We start from the raw sequence: 25,108 nt of genomic DNA, 5'->3' as shown, positions 1-25,108 counted from the left end.
CCCTCTATAGCTTTAAGTCTTTCATCTAAAATGCGGTACTTTTCAGCAATCTCAATAACCTATGGCTTCTTGGTTTTCCTCACCGGGATTGCCTCTTGGGAATTTGGCTATGAGAATGCAAAACTATGATACTTAATAGCATCATGAGGTGATGAATTCTCATCTCAGACAATAGGATGCTCTTATATATGAGGGTTCTCAACAAAGATCTGAACAAGCTGAGGTTGAGCTTGATCGTTCACTTAAACTGGAATGACATTTTCAGTGGCGACAGTCCATTGAATGTTGTTCCCTCTATTTTCCAAAACTACCATAGCCTTAATGAGTTGGTTCAACTGGTTCTTCATCAAGTCAACATCTTCTCTTAACGCAAACTGATTTTGTTGCCCAGGGTCCATGATCTTTTAAGAACTGCTTCAAGTACGATGTAGGTGTCAAGAAATCAGTTACAGGCTATGGACAAAGGATGGATGATTTTTTTTTTGCTATTTTGGATTGATATACAATGCATGATGATGAATACAAATGCAATGGTATGTGGATGGATGCAAAGTGATGCCATTTTTTTTTTATGTTTTGGTATGGAATGCAAGTATAGTTAGGATCTGGGGTAACATGAGTATTGCATGAATAACCTACTTAGGTAGGTCTCCCTATAGTAGACAGTTCTACGTTTTCTACACACAAACCACTCACATGATAAATTTTAGGTCTTTGATAAGGTTCCCAGAGTCATGGACTCTAATCATATCAGCGTCATGCAACAGGCTAGCCGCTTTATGACAAGAGTGACGAAAAGGTCTATTCTGAGTGGGGATTTCATGTTAGGCGCGCAAGGAGTGGCCCTTGGAGACTAACATTACGTAACCACCAAAGTAAAAATTGGTTCTAGGAGGGGCCCTAGAGTTATGGACCCTTCATGAATCAATGTCATGTGACAAGCTAGTTATCTTATAATGAGATTTACAAAGAAGTCTACTCTATGGGGGGTCTTCATGTTAGGCACGCAAGGAGAGGCCCTTGGGGACTAACACTACATAACGTTCAAATCTAAACTATGTGTTCTCTCTGCTTTTTCCAAAGCTCGGGTGTAGAGATTTACTCATGATATTATTCCAAAATCACAAGACATGTATGAGCATATATAATGAAAAGAGAAAACAATAAAAGAGAGCAAATAAGCAAACAAGTCTAAAGAACACAACTAAGCATGTCCAAAATTTATCACAAGGTTAAATAAGTTAGGCTTGACTCTTTCTTACTTTGAGCATTTGTTATCCCCATCAGAGTTGCCATTTGCCCTCGAAAAATATGACCCATCGTGAAGCGCATCACAAGCTCACAGAAAATATGTTCGAATAGAGTTGCCACCGAACTTTATTTATTCCAATGAAGGAATAGGAATAACTATAAAACCTTTTGGAAAAGAACATGGTCATCGCAACCATATTTGGATTTAGGACTCGATTACGCAAGGGGAAGGTATTAGCACCCCTCACGTCCGTTGTACTTAATGGGAACCTTTTAGTTAAACTGTGATTTAGAATGTTAGCTTATGTTATTTGTTTTCTTTGAATTATTAAAAGAGAAAGGAGAAAAAGAAAGGGGTCACAATTTTTTTATTATTAATGTGCCTGACAAGATTGCAGGTCTTGCGCCTATGTATCTCCGAATGCAATAGAGAACTCAAGGCATATGTACTTTTGGGTAAAAATGTTTATTTGTTGGTAGATTTTAGCGAAAGTTATTTTTTTTAATCGACAAAAACATTATTTTACCCAAAACAGGTGAGGAGCGGGCGTTTGCATCACATTGAATGAATTTCTACGTATTAACATTCACGGGAAAACGTCACTTATCTCAACTCAACGGTTGTGGGTGAAGCATTGTCTTGCATTATCTCGAAGAAAAATGTCTTTCGTTTATGAAAAAGGTTTCGAAGATAATCGCACGACGGCGAGAAAAGAATTTGATGTGTTAAGTGTCTTTTATAAGTGAATGACGAATGCTCCATGAGAACGAGACATAAGCCTCAGGATCAAACATTCGAGGTTCCATCAGAATTCTAGATTCCAATGTTCCTTTTTCATTCTAGAGTTTTTTAGAAATTTGTTTGATGGACAATCAACGCTTGATAAGAACAAGACGTATGTCTCGGAATCAATTGTTCAAGGGTTACATCGAAATGCTAGATCCCAACGATCCTTTTTAGTCCAAATTTATTAACTATTTTAAGAACGAAAGAAAATAATGATTATCCCAAGATGTGCACCTTGTGGCCGATCATTCGAGGGTTCTGCTGGAATGCTAGATTCCAGCAGTCCCCTTCTTTCGAGTTTGTTTAAAAAATGTCTAATACATTAATTAAAATGGTTTATGAAATGGTTGAAAGTGAATTGTATTTATTTTGAAATGAATTTGGAAGTTGAGGAAAGTTGAATTGATTTTGAAATCGAATGAAATGTTAGTGAAATTGAATTTGATTATGTACAAGTATGAGATGAACATGGATAGATATTAATCGACTAAACAAATAATAAAATCAATCCACTTAGAAAAAACAAATAATTAATCAAAACTAGAATAAACTAATCAATTAAAAATCTAATCAATTACTCAACTACTGATGTAAGTTAATAAAAAATATAAGTTGTGATAGAGAGGTATGGATCAACACATGGGAGGTTGGAAAAAATAACACAGTGAATATGGGCCAAGGTCCAGTCTAAAACACAAACATAATCTAATAATGATACAAAATAACAAAATGATTAAAAAACAGAAAGAAAAAAAGGGTTGGCATGAGGGGAGCAATGCCTGCTGTGTTCCTAATTGGAAATTTCAACTTTTGGTCAAAACTGGATGAAACAACCAATGTCGATTCGCCACTTTTGGATTTTTGTTATTAACTTCTTATCTTTTTAAATTTAGTATCAAATTAATTTATATTTATATTTTAATAAACTTAATTTTTTTTTCAAATTACATATATAGGGCTATATTAGTAAAATATTTTTATAATTATCTTATTAGTTTCTAACTTATCATATATTTATTTTTTGTTAAATATTAAACTAAGACAAAAATATAATCCCGTTATACAAAATATATCTTAAAAAGATTTAATATATTATTACTATTTTATCAAATAGGTTAGTTGGGAGAATCACACAGGTACCAAACCAATGAAAGTTTAATTGTCATGCAATCATATTCCATAGCATCAATTCAAAAAATATTTTATATTAAAAAAAAATTGCAAGAGTTTTGTTTGATTCTATTGTTCTGGCACCTTTTAAAATATGGAATGTTTTTTGTGGGCAAATAAAAATCAGCTGTTTGCGAATAGCGCGTTGTAAAGGTCGCGCGTGGAGTTTGTTGAAATTATCTTAGTTAGATATATCAAGAATGACATATTCTCAGTAACTCACAAGTCATGAAAAAAGTGTCTGGAAACTTCTTTGGCGTATCTTGATGTGTCTTTGTCTAACGAATCTGAGTTTTTGTAAGTTTATAGTAATGGAGTAGTAAACTCTCTCTACAATCTAAGGTCACGGTTATAAATAAAAAATTAATACAGTACTATATCTTTTAAATTAAATGAAAAGTTAATTTTAAAATTATTAAATAATTAATGTATTTGATTTATAACTATTTAATAAATTTAAAATATATTTTTACTTATTATATGATATCTATTTTTCTTTTTAAAAAATAAAAATTTATAAAATAAAATATGTTATATTAATTCCGTTTTAAAATGACTATTTTTACACACGAATTAAAAAATATAATAATTATATCTTAAGATTTTAAGTTTTTACTAAATATGTGTATTAAGTACTAATTAAATGACATAATTAAGAAAATAATAATAATTTTTATACTGAAAAATAAGAATGATATTATCTTAAAATAAAATATATTCTCTCTGTTTTAAAATGACTATTATTTAATTTTTTTATACGGATTGAAAAATATAATAATAATAATAAAATATTGTACTTTTTCTAAATTAATTTTATTATTATATTGGAAGTAATATAAAAATAATGATTAAATAACATAATTAAGAAAATATTAATTATTTCTACAATAAAAATTGAAAATGACATTTATTTTAAAATAATTTTTTTCTATAAAATAACATAATTTTAAAACGGGAATAACACGACAGTTATTTTAAATTAGAGGACTCTTCGATTTTTTTTTAAATAACCATAATTTAAAAAAAAAATCTAAAATAATTATTTTTTCAATTCTTTTCTCAAACTAACCACTTTTTAAAGCAGATGCGTCGGATGAACTGACGCATCCATTTTGCATCATGAAGAGGCGACAATGCCCTTGGCACATGCATTGGAAATCTCATGAAGAGGCGTCAATGTCTATGGCGCATGCATTTGACTCATGAAGAGGCGTCAATGCCTCAAGCGCCTACATGTCAGGCGCCTAGCCCTTTGGCGCATGCATTTTCCAGTTCCTCTGTATTAATACGTCGCCCTGTATGCAATATTTTCTACTAAATTTTTTCCTTAGAATCATATTTTCTTTCATTCAACTTCACTCTCCTTCAAGTTTATGAGTTTTAACCATGTCTGAATACATTCACAAGCGAAATACTGATTTAATATTTTTCGTCATTGCGTCTCCGATAAAGATTCGACTTTGGAATATAGATTCATTTGAACGTCTTAATCGGACGTTGAACAGTTGGTTAGATGGAGAAATTGGAGATAGCGAAGGGATTAGAAGAATCCAATGGCATGTGTCCACGTTCAACCAAAATGGAGAAGTGCGTGAATGAATAGATATTAAGACTGACCGAGACGTTCATAGGATGATGCATTACATGTTCAAAATTATTTTGATGGTTGTAATCACTTAGTTATTGTATTGTAGTTGTTTTAATTGTTTGTGTTGTTGTTTATGTAATGATATTTCCTCACAAACTTATAATATGAAATAAATTTAGTTTTTCATATATTGCAACAGAGGTACATGTGAATTTATCTGGTTATATTCGTCCAAACACTATGACAGTTAGTATGATTGTGACCTGGTTGGCAGTATGAACTACATAATCTAACCATTTTGTTCGCCGTATTCATTTCGGTTCGAATACGGGTGCTATTTGGAGGATCCTTTTTCTTTCTTCGCATAATTTTGTTGTGCCAGACGATGTCCCCTTGATATTCTGGTCAGTAATCTTCTTTTGCCACTATAGAAAACTAATTTTATAAACATTTGATAGGTTGGTGACTTTGTAAACGTCAAATAGCAAGTAGGATGGATCCCTTCGAACCTTTGAACATATGGCGATGACATGGGAGCAAGGTGTACAAAAGGCTTGGAACTTTCCGCAGTCGCACCAACCTCTATCTAGTTCGACTCTATACTGTCCCATCGGCATGCCCTCATTGTGATCCATGGACTCATCAACACTATACCAACCTTTAGTGCGGTCAAACACCGTGACCACATGTATGTTTGCTTTGGCAGCTTCATGTCTAATTAATTTCATTGAAGCATCACCGAACAACTGCCCAAATTGCAACACTGAACTCCATTTGGAACGTCTGGTCTCAAACAACGCCCCTAGCCTGAAATATATTGCCTACACCAAAGCGATTATAGGTAGGTTACAGGTGCCTTTGAAGACAGAGTTCATTGATTCCACAAGATTTGTTGTCATGTGGCCCCAACATTGACCGTTGTCGTATGCCATAGTCCACTTCTCCAAGGGAATATTGTCGATCCACCGTAATGCATCTGCGTTTGACAATCTTATTTCTTTGCAGTAGTGTTTGAAAGAAGGTTCTGATAATGCGTAACCTGCGTTGACAACCTTCTTTCGCAACATTTTTTCTTTAATCTCCCGCATGAAATTCTGAGCAATATGTCTAATACAGAAGACATGCGTCGAAGGAGGATCTTGTCAACCATTATCAATGTTATTATATGCACTGGTGATTGAAGGGTGTCTGTCGGAGATCAAACATAAGTTAGGCTGAGGTGCAACGTGCAATCAGAGATTTCTTAGGAAAAAACTTCATCCCTCAGCAGTCTCCCCTTCATGAATATGTACCCCACGATCCTTTGATAGAACCATATATTAGAGGATGTGGATTTGGAAATTTCCTTAACATATCCTCGTACTCGGTGGACTACAAATTCATTCTTTCTTTGTTGGAGAGATGGAGACCCGCGACCCACACATTTCACCTTCCTTTCGGTGAGTGTACCGTTACACTTGAGGACGTATACATGTTGTAGGGTCTACGTATAGATGGTAAAGCCGTGAATGGTAGAGTTGACCAGGACAACTCTATTTGCAATGAATTATTGGGTGCCCCTTTGTGTGACGACCAAACTGAGGGAGAGTCATCCGGTCAAGCTAGAGGGCAATGTATAAATTTAAAATATCTTAAACAATATTATGCGAGTATAATATTGTTCGAAGAATCAACCGAGTACGAAAAAATAATTAAAGCTCGGTGCTATATTATGATTTTATTTGATAATTTTTTATTTCTAGAAAGTACAGGTAATACAGTAAATATTATGTATTTACCGTTGTTACGCAACATTAATAAGGTAAGCACATATAGTTGGGGTTCAGCTGTGTTGGCCAATCTATATAGTGCAATGTGTAAAAATGCCAAAAAAAATACTTATACTTTTTATTCATGTGCGTATTTGCTACAAGCATGTGGCTGGTCAAGAATGTCGTCACTCGCACCGGTAAACGAGAACTCATTCATGTTCTCGTTTGCAACAAAGTAAGTTTAACACTTTAGCATTTAATTAATTATACTTTATGTTACAATTAACTGTAAATAATGTTTTTCAATTTTTTTTGATCTAGGTGGTCAGTAAGGGGGATGGACTATAATATGTGTCTGAAACACGCTATAGTAGTCTATCGCAATCTATTGGACCACATTGGACCAGACGATGTTATACTCCTACACAACTCTATTTTAATTTAAAAATACTTATCAAATTATTTATCATCTAATCGTGTCGTATTGTTGTACAGTTTATCTGTAGGCCATATTTTGGTCTTGATCATAAAGTTAACCATGACGATGCTGCAGTTTGGACAACAAAGACACCAATTATCCGATTCACTGCTGTGGAAATGCACCAGAGTGACCGGGTAAAACTGTAGTTCGGCATGCAACAATAGATTCAAGAACCTCCGACGTGTTTAGGAGATTGGCATCAAAAAAGAGTTGATGCCCAATGGGATTATTCCGACTGAAGAGACTTTGCAAAAGAGATGTGTCGTCAATAGAGGAATCAACGATAACACATCTTAAACGAACCAGTCATCCATGGTGCAAGACCAACTCAACAATATATGACATGGTTTAGGTTGGTAACAACGCAACAATTTGTGTATGAGCCGCAGTATTTGATTGATCCATGCCAACTAGCTTCGTCATCGTACACCCAACAAGTCCTCATCCAACACCAATGTCAAACCACACAAACCCAACAACCAACCTCACATCATCAACCTACCACATACATCCAACAATCAAACACCCAACTTCGCAACTCATTAATGTCATCCACCCAACGTCGCAATCCATTCATGTCACTCATCCAACCACAAAACCAAGAATCAAACCCTATCCACCAACAACCATACCCTTCAACCACAACCGTTCATAGCCCAGATGATTCATATGAGTCACTTCATCGTAGCCCCCCACCAATGACCACTCAAACATCCCATCACCAAAACACACAACCATTGTTTAACTATAGGACACCACATGAACCATTGATTTGTTTCCAAAACGATTCAATGTCCCAATTCGGGCAACTATACCGTCCACAATCCACCCAACCCCATCGACCTAACTACGACGACATGGACACCAAACTCCATTACGGAAGCGTCGTTGGCCAGAGCCCTCCCCTTGGATATTGGAAATAAATGATGACACATCTATCAAATACCGCTGAAACTTCCGTCGAACCTTCACACCAGCCATCATTCAATCAGGTCAGCACGCAAAGACCTCAAACACCTCAGGAAAATCGTGGGAGACCTCAAAGACAAACTAACACACCTGAATGTGGAACAGGGGAACGTTTCGATCGGGCCGGTCATTAAATTTTTGTCAATCCCATGTAACATTTATTATATCATGAATAATTTTTTTATATATTATTTTTTATTATTTAATAAAAACAATTAAAAATTAAAAAAATACAAAGGTGTATGCACCAGATGAATTGGCGCATACACCACATGTCATGCGCCAGAGGCATTGACGCCTCTTCATGAGACATCAAATGTATGCGCCACTCAAGCTGGCGCCTTCTTTTTATGGGAAATAGATGCGTCAGTTCATCTGACGCATCTGTTTTGAAAGATGGTTATTTTGGAGAAAAAAAATTTAAAAATTATTATTTTAATTTTTTTTTAAAATTATGATTATTTAAAAAAAAATGGGACTCTATATACTTTAAATTGCTATGCACTCCCATATCAATTTCCTCCAATTAACAAAACGGATTTATGTTTTTATAAAATTCAATGATATACATTCATCTAGTTATGACAATAGAATAATAGTGCGGAGAAATCATTATTTTAAAGTCAAAGTGCAATCCAAAACTTTGAAGTTGCGTTTCCGCTACGTTCAACTTTAAGTAAGTTGCCTTTTGAGGTACGATTCATTTTGGAGAATCCTCGTTAAGTGTCTGAACAGGTAAGTTCTTATCAAACTATTTTTTTAAATATTTTTTATTTTATTTTATGGAAATATATATTTGATGGTGTTTAAGGAAGGATATAACACATATTTTTTTAAAAAAAAAGTCTATATTTAAATAAAATCTTATATTTTTTCCATCTTATAATTAGTACTCGATTGACTATTTTACACAAATTAAAAAAATGAATAAATGAAGAAGAGAGAATAATATTTTATTAAATATTGAAAATGATGAAAGTAATATTAATTAGAGTATAGAATTGGAAAAATATTCATTATAAATTGAAATGATCATTCATTTTAAGACACTTATTTACTCTAAATGAATAACTCGTAACGGGAATGAGGAAACAATAAATTTGTTATGGTTAAATTATTATTCAATAAGATCTCTACTTGTTTTGTCACGGTTGACCCGCAACTAATTTACATAGGTTTCAAGTTATTGTTGTTGGCCTTGAACGTGAAGCATAATGATTGTTTGATCAATACGTCATCCTGTCCTAAGTAAGATCTTAATTTTCTGGCCATGACGATGATTATTACACTATTACAAAATATATATTTTATAATATGTTATTATCTCGGATATTTAATCAATCGAAGTAATAAGTGATATTTAAGAGCATGCATTTTTTATATTTTATTAAAAGATTTTTCACTACGGTCCTTAATAACAATCGTTGTGAAAAGTATGATGATTTAACTTTTAAATATTATTGGAATTTCAAGTGTGGTGAAAAATGACTTCTAATCATGAGTTCGAATCTCAACATCAACATTTTTTATTTTTTTACTTATTTTTAAGTCATTTGTCACCACAATTGTTATTCTTTAAAAAAAATATATAACATTATAAGTTCATTCATTTTTGTCATATGCGTACTTAGACAAACTTCATTTATCAAACATTATTCCTCCACTAAACCAAATTTGAAAACATCAATTCTTTAATAAATGAAACTCAAAAGCATTTCTTATATTAATGAGTTTCGGAACTCCATCATCTCTTCTCTAAATTGAACGAGACATGAAAAATATGGATTCAACTTATCAACGTTAGTTGTTGTTGTGTTAGATAAAATATTCTTGCTTAACAATTCTGTTTATTTATTTCGTTGTTGCTGTTGTTCTTGTTATTTTTGTTGTTGTCGTTGTTTTTGCTGTTATTCTTGTTCTTGTTGGTGTTCTTGTTGTTTTTGTTGTTCTTGTTATTGTTATTATTGCCTTTGTTGTTTTTGTTGTTCTTGTTCTTGATGTTATTATTGTACTCCAAATGAATGCTTGATTGAGTTTAAAGACACTTGCATATTCTTACCAATATCGCCGACATGCTTCCCTTCACGAGGGTATTGACTTCTCGGTTCCAACATATTTGCTTAGAGAAAATAATTTTCATCAATCTGGCTAACCAACATATATATATATATATATATATATATATATATATATATATATATATATATATATATATATATATATATATATATATATATATATATATATATATATATATATATATATATATATATATATATATATATATATATATATATATATATATATATTACATCTTTTTATGCAATCTGTATTAAATACTCATACAAATATTAAATAATTATCTTTTCTAAAGATAAACTTATAATATTATACAAACTGTCAACAAAATTAATAGTTCAACCACTATCTTAATTTTTATAATTTACTAAAGATATATATATATATATATATATATATATATATATATATATATATATATATATATATATATATATATATATATATATATATATATATATATATATATATATATATATATATATATATATATATATATATATATATATATTACATCTTTTTATGCAATCTGTATTAAATACTCATACAAATATTAAATAATTATCTTTTCTAAAGATAAACTTATAATATTATACAAACTGTCAACAAAATTAATAGTTCAACCACTATCTTAATTTTTATAATTTACTAAAGGGATCTTATATTCTTCACTCATGCACTCTTTGTATTCTAATAGACAATAATATTATTGTGCACTAAAATAGAAAGACCACATAAGTTAAGAATATTATTGTGCATTAGAATAGAAAGGCCGCATGAATGAAAAATATTGAAAAATATTGAAAAATTAATGAGTTATAACAATAAATATGTTGACGGAGCCAAATACAAAGTTGTTTAGAATGTGTTGATGCTTGATACTAATATGAAGTTATCGAGCACATAATTTTAAAATTTAATGGGCTGTTGGGAAATCTTAAAGACTACTAACTAGAATGCGTGATTGCAACATAAACATTAAGAAATTAAAGTGCTCGATAGTATTGAATATTAAAGGGCAAATTTATTAACAATATGTGTCATCTTTTAAATTTTTATGGTTTAAAAATAGAATAATTAATTGTATTAATTTTAATGATAATGTTATTTATTAAAATAACTTTATTAAGAATAAATAATGAGATGATTATATGATTTAAAATATAATAAATAGAATAAGTTAATGGAAATAAATAATTAATATCATATTAATATGAAGTCACAATTTCTAGATGTGTTTAAAATCATCATGGAAAGTTAAAAAAAATACTCCCTCTGTTTTAAATTAGGTGATTTTTTTAGTTTATTGATTATATTGATTTTAATAATAAAATAAATATCTTATTAAAATAATCTTTTAATTATTATTTAAAAGTGGAGTAATTACATGAATAAAAATAAAATAATTAAGAATAAGTTATTAAAATAATAATAATAATAATAATAATAATAATAATAATAATAATAATAAAACAAGTAAAATAGTAAAGAGAATGTTCGCAAATCCTAACTCAAATAATAGAAGTTGATATTGTTAAGTTGAACATTATTATTGGTACTCACGGTTGTATGATAGTTTTTAGTGGTTATTACCACTTTGTCTACCGACCAAAATATAAAGTAAAGATGATACATATAATGAGATTGAAGAATTAATCAATAAATGTTTAAAAATTTTTTTGCTATACATAATAGGTGAGTCATTCGAAGGTTTGGCGTCTAAATGAAAATGATAGTTAGGGTTGTAAAAGGAGTTAGAGTTTTAATACTAAATCCCGCATTTATATTTGTGTTGCTGCCCCTTTAAATGTATTAACATGTCTAGCTAGGTCGACCCGTTAAATTTATTAATATGTTGAGGATTGTTCAATACATCTCATGAGTTACTCACACCTAGACGAAACTCTAAAAATAACCTTCAAACTCAGATTATTAATTCAGATGCACTTAATACACAATAAGCCATCCTTGGAATATGCCAAAGCCTGAGTTTAAAAAAATTGAACTTTGGAATCCTTATAGTAAATTACGGAGATTGAACTCCATACGCATCTACACATCACACCTATGCCCAACCTCAGAACCACAAAATTTAACAATACTCTAGATTCCAATGTTCATATTTCTTATGGAGATTTGAATATGGACATGTCTGTTTAAGTAAATTTGCGCCTTTCTCTCTCCCTTCCCATTTTCATTTATACAAATAGAGCAAAACCAGAGGCCTTTTCCTCATTTGTGTTCATAGAGCTTGTTCCATCATTTTCAAACATTCTCAAAGGTTATATCCATTTTGCGTTTAAGCTTATTACGTATCTACTCCATTTCATTATTGCATTGGTAAGTTACTCATTCCCTTTTTATTTTTGATTTCACATGCATGCATTACCTAAATAGTTCATAGGTGTGACACTTTATACTTAAATGCAATATATATGTCATTTGTGTTTGTCATGTACTACTTTGCTTTGAAATTTTGAACATTAGAGTTTAGATTTCGTGCATGCTCTATTTTTGCTTCGTGTTTGTGGTTCAATGTAGTCCGGAGAACAAAATCCAGAATTACTTATTATTTATTTTTTTGTTTAGTTTGTTTTTGTTCTTGTTTCTATATTCTGTTATGACATGTCTTTGTGCTTGCTTGATTGTCGGAAAAATGTATGAAAACCAAGAAAGATTGAGACATGGTAGAGTGATCCAACATGCTTATGTTCGTAGGAAGAAAGCTAGATCCTCGTGACATGCAATTGGAGAAACTTTGTTTTGTTGGTGAGGGATCTTCTTCTTGGGTTCATGTATCTTCGAAAACATCTTCGTGGATTCATGTTTTCTCTACTGCCTTAGAAACCTCTCCTGCCCCATATGCCCTAGATGTTGTTGTGCCTGATAGTTTTTCAGGAGGCCTCTCAGGCCTTTCACTTACTCCTCATATCCAGACCATGCTGTTAGGCACGTGTGGAAGGGAAAGGTAACATAAATATTTAATTACTCTTATAAATGTTTGTGTTATACTATTTGACTTTTCTGACGGTATATTTATTTTTTGTAGTACCATGATTCATTAAAATGTGTCAGCCACGATATGAAGGTTACAACGATGGTGTGGCCTGATTGGTTTTAGGTTTTTATATAGCTATTTGGGTTGCAGGATTTATGCAAGACTTGAAGTTATATTAACCATAGGTTATTGTCTGCTTTTGTGGAGAGATGGTACGCATAAACGTCGTCATTTCATCTTCTGATTGGTGAGATGTCCATAATACTTGATGATGTATCATGCCTTCTACATCTTTTAATTACATGAAAATTATTAAACTATCCCATAACCAGTAAAGTTGAGGCACTGGACATGATGGTGACTTATTTGAGAGTTGGCATAGGAAAAGCCCAACATGAGATATATGACACTATGGGATGTCATGCTATGTTTTCATTCCTGGTGGATTTGTATGAACACCACATGGTTTCAACTGAGGATATTAATGGTGCCTGAGTTGCATACCGTAAAGCATATGCATTGAGGTCATACCTTTTGGTTTTAGTTGGTACATCCATTTTTATAGAAAAATGGCAACCCATGTCGATGTTATCTACCTCATATATTTCATCGACTTAGAGAGGATTCACGAGTACAATCGGGGGATTTCTTGTTTGGTGAACCTTTACTCCAAAGTAGTTGATGGTAGTTTATGAAAGACTCGATAGTTGATTTATTTCTATTGGTAACTATTTTGCATATTTATTGATATTAACATCATAATACATGTGCTACAATGTTACCAATATTTCGTTTGAATTATTTTTAGAAATGGATCCACCTGTATTTTCCACGTCTCGTCGACTAGGCATATGTGGAAGACTACTCTGAGGTTTTGCCACATGCGTTCTTGATCCTCCCCTCAAAGGGAATCAGTCGATTGAGCTATCCAAAGTTGCTTTTGACCTCATCGTTCCAAAGGATATATGTTTTATGTCGTATGATGAGCACTGTGAGACATAAATTTTAGAGGTGGTAGACTTGTACTATGGATGATAGGCACATGGGTCTTGAATAATGTTTCCACATTTACTTGGGCTAGTCCCACGACAGTTCGAATATATGCAGGGTGTACCTAGAGACCTTGTCGTTCCTGCTCCCGCCAATGTGCTCCGTGGGGATGTTGTTGAGATTTTTGTAGACTACTACAATCATCTGGTCCTAGAGAATATACATTGTGTGCCAACTCCTTTTTCATGGTGTATGGTATACAACAACATCTGATGGTTTTATAGAGTGTCACATTGATGACAGTCTGTCATTGCATATATTTGGTCGAAGAATCAGAGCAAAGCAAGTGAAATTAAAGAAAATTTGAGGAAGAATGACCAAAGAATGAGGGGAAATAGCTAAGTATGCAAATTGTGGACTTAGTAAAAATTTGAGTGAAAATGAGCAAAAAATAGTGAAGCTTCGGAAATAATCACATCCACCATTGCGTAAGTGATAGAGCATTAAAAGATGCATCGCGCGTGATACAGAGTATCATGTGCGTGATGGTCACTTTTATGGGCCTTTTTTGACGCCTTTAAAAGAGGTTTTTCAACACTTTCACAAGGGTTATGGGAGATTGAAACACGAATTAGAGAGCACAAGTGGTGATTTTTGGAGAATTTGAAGCCATTGGAGGACATCTCTTCAAGGGACTTCTTATGTTATCATTGTATATCAATTGTGTTATTTTTAATTACACTATGAGTAGCTAAATTCTTCTAGGTTAGGTTATGTTATGATGAACCTGTTTCTCAATTGTTGGATTCTATGTTGATTTGACCATTGTATGAACCTATTGTTCTATAATTTTATTCACTTTCTTCTTGTTCGTAATGCTTTTCATGTGAGATACTCTTTTAATATGATTTTGGGCACATAGGAAATACTGACCATTAATCTATGTGTTAGACCTAAGGAAATTGTTGTACTTACGCTGGTTGAATAAGGATAAGAAACCCCCGAATAATAGCATATAGAATTAATGATATACATCGCATAACCCAGCTTACATTGGCAGACTAGGAATAGAAAACTCCTGGTAGTGGTTAGTGAGTTATTTCATAAGGGATCAACTATAATGGTTTTGTTATTCGCCGTGAGGTGATAATGATTAGATAATTCATACAGGGAATCAAACATCGATAAGAGAGGAATATGGGATTCTGCAACTAACCTGACCACTTTCGTGACATTTTTTTACGCGTTTATTTACTTTTCGCACTAAAAATTGAAACCCACCTTTTTACTAGTTTTTTCAAATATTTTCAAGTTTTATACTTGACTTCTTATATCTTTTTAAGCATCGAAATTATAGCTAATAGTATGCCCATGGTCAGCATACTCGATAAGCACCGATCGATCAATGGGTTCTCCTGGGAATGCTCCATCAGTGTGCCCAAACGGCTTCGTTGACAGAGTCGTAACATAGGTATCAGCAGTGGCAGAAGGGACTGGATATGTGGCAGCCACCTCATTAGCAACATGGGCATCTGGCCGGACCACGTCATCTGCAATAGAGGCATCTGGCTAGACCACCTCATTTTCCACCTCAACAATAACATGTATCACATCTGTCTCGACCGCTGGGTCATGAACAACCTAAGCTTGCACCTCTTGAGCATGAACAACCTCAACATTATATCTGAGTTATTCGTCTGAACTCACCGTTCGATGTCGAGTGCTACATGGCGCACAGAAGTGCCCCTACTCAACCAACCGTTTCTGTAACGCCCCGATGTTTATTTAAATTATTTTTCTGTAATTTAACTATGTATTAGGTGTGGTTGTGTTATGTTGATTGATGTTTTGATGTGTTGTGTACCCTTGGTGTGGGGTAGTTGCCTTATAAATTAAGGTGTTAGGAAGTGCATGAGCAAAAGTGTAGAGATTGTGGTCTGGTGAGTAAAATTAATTAACCATTTTAGTTATTATTTATTTAATTAATTAATATTAGATGAATATTAATTTATTAACTTAATTAGAATGAGTTATTATTATTATTACTCTTATTATTATTAAAAATAGTGATAATATAATAATTTAATAAAATAATAGGGTTTATAATAAAAATAGAAAAACGGAATTGGGATAGAAACTCAGAGTACATATTTTTTGGGAGAAAAGAGAAGAAGATGAGAAAGGGAGAAGAAGAGGTTAGGGCTCAAGGGAGATTCACCATTGTTGAAGGTTAAAGAATATATTGCTAGGAACTCTAAGATAAGGGTTGGGGTTTTGATTATCTAAGGGTTAACATGATGATAGTTAGTAGATTATGCCATGTAGGTTTTGTGTTTTTCTTCTCTATGTTCATGATCATGATGATATTGTTAATGGTTGAATTGTGTGAATGATGAACTATTGTTGTTAAAATCATAAAATTGATTGGATTTACTTGTTGTCAATGTTGTATGGTTGATGTTGATTCGAGTCAGAGTCGAAACTGAGTTATGATTGTTTTCGGTGTAAATAAGTTGGGGTTTTGAATGGTGGAAAAGTTTTTTTTTCGTGTTAAAATATAATGCAAATGTTTTGTAAAAGAAATGGGGTTTTGGGATGGGTTCCAAGTAATTTTCGTTTTGAAAATGTTGCAGAAAAGTGCATATGCGACAATATAATCGGTTACCAGAAATGGAGTAACCAGTTACACTGCTTAAAAACAATGTTTCTGGGCAAAATTTGAGGGGTGTAACCAGTTACAGGTTTTGGGGTAACCGGTTACCCTATGGAACAGAAGCCACACAAGTGCTGGAATGAGGGGTGTAACCGGTTACTAATTTTTGGGTAACCGGTTACCGTATGTGTATGACAGTGTGGGTTGCACCACTAGAGATGGTGTAACCGCTTACTGGTTTTAGGGTAACCGATTACACTTGAAGTAATTTCTTAAAAACTTTAAAAAAATTCATAACTTTTATTCTGAGTGTCCGATTCGAGTCTCGTTCGAAGCTTCAGAAAGATGAGAGTGTGTACTATCATTTAAAATTGGTTTAAGTACTTTAAAATGAACATTTTTCTGTGTGATGATGTTGATATGCATTGAAATATTTATGTGGTGGTGTGACATAGCCTTAAATGCATTGATGTTGCTTATTATATTGTATGTTGATGTTATTGAGTTGTATAACATGTGTCTGATACATGATGGTCAGTATTGGTAGTATACATTGACTATGGAGGTGGGTCATTGTGCATGATATTGTTGTTTCATGTATTATATGTTGCATGCATTCATGTTGTTGGACAAAGGGTCAGTTATTGTTGAGCCTGAAATCCCATTGTGTGGATTAGGTCGGTAGCTAATTTCGGAGGTGTTGGAATCAATGAGACGTTATTGAATGTGATGGTAACGAATTTGTGACTTTGATCCTAGGAGGTGGGGATCAAAGTGGTGAACCTGAGTGTTCACGTATTGGTACCATATATGCATTGAATCAAGTTGTTGAGTCTCATTGAATTATATATTGGTTGTATTTGATATTGTATGGATGGTTGATTATGTTGTTATTATGTTAGGTGGTTGTTATGTTGCTATTATGGGCGAATAGCCATTGTGTGGATTATGTTGAATGGTGTTGTGGAATGGGTGATGTGCATGTGATAATATGTTGTTTACTTATTATCACGCCTTCCTTTATATAATTATGATATATCACTCCTTCTGTTTGAATGTTGCCTCCATGTGGGTAACATGCAAATAATCCGCAGTAGGAGCTCAGATGTGAGTGGAAGATGAAATCTTCTATTTTGTTTTAATGTTGACGTCTACTCTGATACGTAAGACTGGGGGATTGGAACGATGTGTCTTTCTTTATGTTTTAACATTTCTTATATGAAATGTTATGTTGATGTTGGATATGATGAGTTAATTGTTTATTTTGTTGTTCCGCTGCGATTTAATGAAAGTCAACATTCAGACATGTAGTTATTACTACTATTTTTATAAATATAAAGTGTTACATGTCTTTTCGATTGAGCAAGTTGATTGTATCTTGTAGAGTAACATCCTAAATTGCATGTTTAATTGTTTTACTCTGATAAATGTTTTAAATTTACGCAGGGAAAATTTAGGGGGTTACATAGTGGTATCAGAGCAGGTCAGTCTGTCTGGCCAAGTTATTGAATCGGTGTGGTGTGACAGTTGAATATTGTCCATGTTGTCTCTTTAACCATTACTTTTGTTGGTGGTGGTGTTGTAAAGCAAAAAATGGATGGAAGAAATGATATTTTTATTGCTTCTGATTTGCAGATTGTTGCTCAGGTTGTGCAGAATCAGCCTAATGCTAGTGGGAACGATAAGTTCCAACATTTGAGGAAGTTCTAGAGGAACAATCCGCCTACTTTCAAGGGTAGGTATAATCTTGATGGAGCATAGACTTGGCTCAGGGATTTTGAGAGGATTTTCAGAGTGATGGATTGCTCTGAAACACAGAAGGTGCAGTTCAGTACGCATATGCTAGTTGAGGAAGCTGATGACTGGTGGATCAACACTCGTCAGGTGTTGGATGTTGCAGCCGAAGTTGTAACTTGGACTGTGTTCAGTAGGGAATTTATAAGAAAGTACTTTCCTAAACATATTCGTGGGAATAAGGATATTGGGTTTCTGGAGGTGAAGTAGGGTAACTTATCGGTTACTGAGTATGATGCCAGATTTGTGGAACTTGCTAAGTTCTACCCTCATTATAGTGAGGCAACTGATGAGTTATCGAAGTGTATCGAATTCGATAATGGTTTGCATCTAAGATTAAGAACGAGATTGTATACCAACAGATCAGGAGGTTTCCAGAGTTGGTGAACAGGTGTAGAATTTATGAGGATGATAGTAAGGCTCAGTCAGCTCACTACAAGGGGCTAAGTGAGAGAAGAGGAAATCATAATCTGAATTGTGGGAAGCCATATAGTGCTCTAGCTGATAAAGGTAAATAGAGAGGTGTTGATGGTAAGAGACCAAGTGGGGGAGGTGCTCCTACTCCTCTTAAGTGCTATAGGTGCGGTGAGTTGGGTCATCGTGTTAGTGAATACAAGAGTGACGTGAAGAAGTGTTACAAGTGTGGGAAGTCAAGACATCTGGTTGTTGATTGCAAAGAGAGTGTGGTGACTTGCTATAACTATGGTGACCTGGGACATATAAACACTCATTGCCTGAAGCCTAAGAAAGCTTTAACTAGAGGAAATGTGTTCGCTCTGATGGGGAATCGGACTTCCAGTGATGATAGGTTGATCAGAGGTATATGTTATATTAATAATACGCCTTTGATTGATATTACCGATACTGGTGTTACTCATTCTTTTATTGTTGCTGACTGTGTGAAAAGGCTAGGCCTTGTTGTGTCTTCTATGAATATATAAATGGTTATCGAAACTCCTGCAAAAGGTTCAGTGACTACTACTTTAGTTTGTTTGAATTATCCTCTGTTAATCTTTGATAAATATTTTAGCATTGATCTTATTTGCTTGCCATTGGAGAATATTGATGTTATCTTGGGGATGAACCGATTGGAGTTCAATCATGTTATATCAATTGTTATAACAAGTCGGTGCAGTTTCTTACTCCTGGTGAAGAGGAAGAAGCTGGCTTATTGTCTACTAGAGAGTTGAAGGAGCTTTTGGAAGAGGAAGCTCATGTGTTTGTGTTGTTCGCGGCGTTATCTGCTAAAAGTCAGGCGGTGATTGATGACTTACAGGTAGTGTGGGATTTTCCAGAGGTGTTTCCAGATGATATTTCAAATGTACCGCCAGAGAGAGAGGTGTAGTTTTCTATTGATATTGTCCCTGGTACCAGACCTGTTTCTATGGCATGAAATAGGATGTTTGCATCTGAGTTAGCAAAGTTAAATAAATAATTAGAAGATATGCTAAAGAAGAGATTTGTGAGACCAAGTGTGTCGCCTTGGGGAGCCCCAGCGTTGTTGGTAAAGAAGAAAGACGGTAGCATGAGGTTGTGTATGGATTACCGGTAATTGAATAAAGTGATAATTAAGAACAAGCATCCACTTCCGAGAATAGATGACTTGATGGATCAGTTGGTGGGTGCACATGTGTTTAGCAATATTGATTTGAGGTTAGGTTACCACCAGATCAGAGTGAAGGATGAAGATGTACATAAGATGGCGTTTAGAACTCGATATTGATATTATTGAGTATTTGGTGATGTCGTTCGGTGATTCTAATGCACCCGGAGTATTTATGGAGTACATGAATCGTATCTTTGATACTTACTTGGATCATTTTTTTATGGTATTTATTGATGACATTATGATTTATTCTAAATCAGAAGAAAACATGTTGAGCATTTACGAGTTGTATTGCAAGTGTTGAAGAAGAAGAATCTTTATGCTAAGTTGTCGAAGTGTGAATTCTGGTTGAAAATGTTAGCTTTCTTGGTCATGTTATTTCAGGTGGTGGTATTGTTGTGGGTCCATCCAAGGTAGATGCAATTCTATAATGGGAGGCTCTGAAGTCGGTGACAGAGATTAGAAGCTTTTTAGGCTTGGTTGGTTATTACTGCAGGTTTATTTTAGGTTTTTCCAGGTTGGCACTTCCGGTAACTCAGTTGACCTACAAATGTAAACTATTTGTGTGGGACGTTCATTGTGAGAAAAGTTTCATAGAGCTAAAGAAAAGGTTGACTATAACTCTGATTTTGATTTTAGCTGAACCATTTGTGGTTGATTTTGATGTGTCGTTGATGGGTTTAGGTGGTGTGCTAATGCAAGATGGAAAGGTTGTGGCTTATGCTTCACGGCAGTTGAGGATTCATGAGAGAAAATATCCTACTCATGATTTGGAGCTGGTTGTGGTGGTGTTCATGTTGAAAATTTGGAGGCATTATCTTTATGGTTCCATGTTTGAAATGTTTAGTGATTATAAGAGTTTGAAATACTTGTTTGATCAGAAGGAGTTGAATATGAGACAACGCAAATGGTTGGAATTCTTAAAGGATTGTGACTTTGGCTTGAATTATCATCCTATTAAGGCGAATATCGTGGTTGATGCTTTAAGTCGGAAGTCTTTGCATATGTCTTCTATGATGGTTAGAGATTGGAAATGATTAAACAATTTAGAGACATGAGTTTGATATGTGAGCTGACACCGCAGAGCGTGATGTTGGGTATGCTGAAGATCAACAATGATTTTCTTAATAACATTAAAGAGAGTCAGAAGTTGGTCGTGAAGTTGGTGGACTTGATGGTTGGAAGTAATCAGGCATAGAGTAATGATTTCAAAGTGGGTGCACAAGGTGTGTTGAGGTTCAGAGACATAATTTGTATTCCCGACGAAGCTGAGTTGAAGAAGATGATTTTAGAAGAACATCATTGAAGTAGCTTGAGTATTCATCTAGGAGCTACTTGAAGGAGAAGAGCGATCCAAAACATAGCGGAATTTAAAAAGTTTCTCCTTTAGTGATCCTTACGAATGGGCATGATCAGTGATAGAATTGTCACCTCTTGTGGCGATCGAAACCTTTGATGCAGATCTACGGAGTGATCACGAATGTTGAATGGTGGCAACGCCTCTACTCAGTCCATACGAACAGATTCCTCCAATCTCAGTGCTAGCTGCTACGAATGAAGGCTTTGAGTGAGCGAGAGATAGATAGATAGATAGATAGATAGATAGATAGATAGATAGAGAGAGAGAGAGACAAAATTACAACTCCACAAATGCTTCTGCACAAGGATTCTATTTATAGAACCACTTGTGTGGGCAGCAAGCTAAAAAGCCCACTTAAGTGTATGTGGCCCATATCTTATGATATGCCAAAATCACTTAAGCGTGTGGTACCTTACCATATTTCGTATTCTACTTAAGTACACTGTACCTTACGATGTTCTACAATTCACTTAAGTGCGTTGTACCTTACGGTGTTTCTTAGTTACTCTATCTCTCATCAATATGTCCTTTTGTGTGTGACCCTGTAGGTTTTCGTGACATTAGCAATTATATTAAATCATGTATTTAACATAATAAACAGTGAGCGGTATCTAGAAACACATCACTGCTACCCAAGACACGAAAATGTCATGTGATATGACAAATCCTTTTGTGATAATACTTATATGTATAATTACCCTTTTGCCATTATGTCTATATTGAACACAAGGCATAGATCGTGTCATCCTTGTCCAGTTCAATATTGGGCATGTAGACATCTATCCTGTTACGCAGGATGGGCAAATTCCATCTAGGTCACTCATGTCCCTCAACATGCTTCGTGGAGTACCCATCAACTGTCTTTATGGTCATCAAGTTACGGACAACGTTTGATCGGCAATAAGGCACTCGACTCTACATCTAGGGTCCATAGTGGTTTCAGGTCGAAGGGTGGTATACACCATTATCACCATGAGAATAACTTATGACACTTTTCATAACATTCTATATAGTATTCTCATAGCGGATCAATCCAGTATAAATATTACTCTTAATATTCATAGCTATGTTTAAGACTTGATAACTCCTTATCCATGATCAATGATATGTGATCATTAGTCTATATACATAATAGTCTTAATGCTTTAATGTTATCCCACTTCACAATAAAGCTCGACTACGGATACTTTAATAATAGCGTCCTTATGTTTAATCGGATCTCATCATTAAGTCACACTTGATACATTAAACGGACTAGCTATTCTAGGGACTTTATTAAACAAACATAATAAAGAAAAAGCCTTGTATTATTAATAAATAATTCGATATAAGTACCAAAAGTATTGGCCTCTAGGGCTTACACCAACACTACTAAGATGTATCAGGATCTGAAGAAGATCTTTTGGTGGTCTGGAATGAAGCGAGATGTGGCTCAGTTTGTTTATGCTTGTTTGACTTGTCAGAAGTCAAAGGTTGAACATCAGAAACCTGCATGATTGATGCAATAGTTGGATATTCAAGAATGGAAATGTGATATCATGTTTATGGATTTTGTGACAGGGTTGCCGAATACTCCGAGAGGGCATGATGCCATTTGGGTAATTGTTGATAGACTGACGAAGTCGGCCAATTTTTTTCCGATTAACATCAGTTTTCTATGCAAAAGTTGGCAGAGATATATATATCAGTGTGATTGTGAAGTTGCATGGAGTTCTATTGAGTATTGTGTCGGATCGAGATCTAAGGCTTACTTCCAGATTTTGGGAGAGTTTGTGGGAAGCTTTGGGTTCGAAGCTGAGGTTGAGTTCAACTTATCATCCGCAGACCGATGGTCAGACTGAGAGGACCATTCAGTCATTATAGGACTTGTTCAAAGCTTGTGTTCTCGAGCAAGGAGGTGCTTGGGATGGTTAGTTATCGTTGATTGAGTTCACTTATAATAACAACTTCCATTCTAGTATTGAAATGACACCTTTTGAAGCTTTGTATGATTGAAGGTACATGACACCTTTGAGTTGGCATGAATATGGTCAGAGTGTAGTGTTTGGACCTGAGATTGTCCAACAAACTACTAAGAAGGTAAAGTTGATTCAGAAGAAGTTGAAAGCTTTGCACAGTAGGCAGAAAAGCTATCATGATAAGAGGAGAAAGGATCTTGAGTTTCAATAGAGGGACCATGTATTCTTGAGAGTCACTTTGGTGATCGGTGTAGGATGTGCTTTGAAATCGAGGAAGCTTACTCCTCGGTTTATTAGTTCGTATCAGATATCCGGGCCAGTGGAACCTGTTGCTTATAGAGTGGCATTGCCACCGAATTTATCAAATCTACATGATGCGTTCCATGTTTCATAACTTTGGAAGTATATTTCAAATCCATTGCATGTGATTCATATGGATGATTATCAGGTGAGGGATAAACTTACAGTTGAGGCTCTGCCTATAAGGATTGATGTTTGAGAACTGAAATAGTTGGAGGCAAAGATATTGCTCTCGTAAAAGTAGTGTGTGGAGGCGTTGCTGGAGGAAATATGACTTGGGAGCTGGAAAGCACAATGCGAGAGTCGTATATAGAGTTGTTCGCATTAGGTAATTTTCGAGGACGAAAATGTTCTAAGTGGGGAAGAGTTGTAACACCCCGATTTTTATTTAAAATATTTTTTGTAGTTTAAATATGTATTGGTTATGGTTGTATTATGTTTATTGGTGTTTTTATGTGTTGTGTACCCTTGGTGTGGGGTATTTGCCTTAGAAATTAAGATGTTGGGGAGTGTATGAGCAAAAGTGTAGAGAGGGTGGTGTGGTGGGTAAAACTAATTAACCATTTTAGTTATTATTTATTTAATTAATTAATATTAGATGAATATCAATTTATTTATTTAATTAGAATGAGTTATTATTATTATTACTGTTATCATTTAAAATAGTGATAATATAATAAGTTAATGAAATAATAGAGTTTATAATAAAAATAGAAAAATGGAATATGGATAGAAACTCAGAGTACGTATTTTTTGGGAGAAAATAGAAGAAACTGAGAAAGGGAGAAGAAGAGGCTAGGACTCAAGGGAGATTCACCATTGTTGAAGGTTACAAAATCTATTGCTATGAACTCTAAGGTAAGGGTGGGATTCTGATTATCTAAGGGTTAACATGATGATGATGGGTAAATTATGCCATGTGGGTTTTGTGTTTTTCTTCTCTATGGTCATGATCATGATGATATTGTTAATGGTTGAATTGTGTGAAGATGAATTGTTGATGTTAGAATCATAAAATTGATTGGATTTGCTTGTTATCAATGTTGTGTGGTTTATGTTGATTCGAGTCAGATTCGGAACTGAGTTATGATTGTTTCGGTGTAAATAAGTTGGGGTTTTGAACAGTGGAAAAGTGATTTTTCGTGTTAAAATATTGTGCAAATGTTTTGTAAGAAAATGGGGTTTGGGGGTGGGTTCCAAGTAATTTTTCATTTTGAAAAGGTTGCAGAAAAGTGCTTATGTGACAGTGTAATCGGTTATCATAAATGGAGTAATCGGTTACACTGCTTAAAAACAATGTTTATGGGCAAAATTTGATGGATGTAACCGGTTACAGATTTTTGGGTAACCGGTTACCTTGTTAATCAGTTACC

Source organism: Lathyrus oleraceus, chromosome 3 (genome assembly GCF_024323335.1).
Source record: "Lathyrus oleraceus cultivar Zhongwan6 chromosome 3, CAAS_Psat_ZW6_1.0, whole genome shotgun sequence".
Classification (NCBI taxonomy): Eukaryota; Viridiplantae; Streptophyta; class Magnoliopsida; order Fabales; family Fabaceae; genus Lathyrus; species Lathyrus oleraceus.
This window is presented reverse-complemented; position numbering follows the sequence as displayed.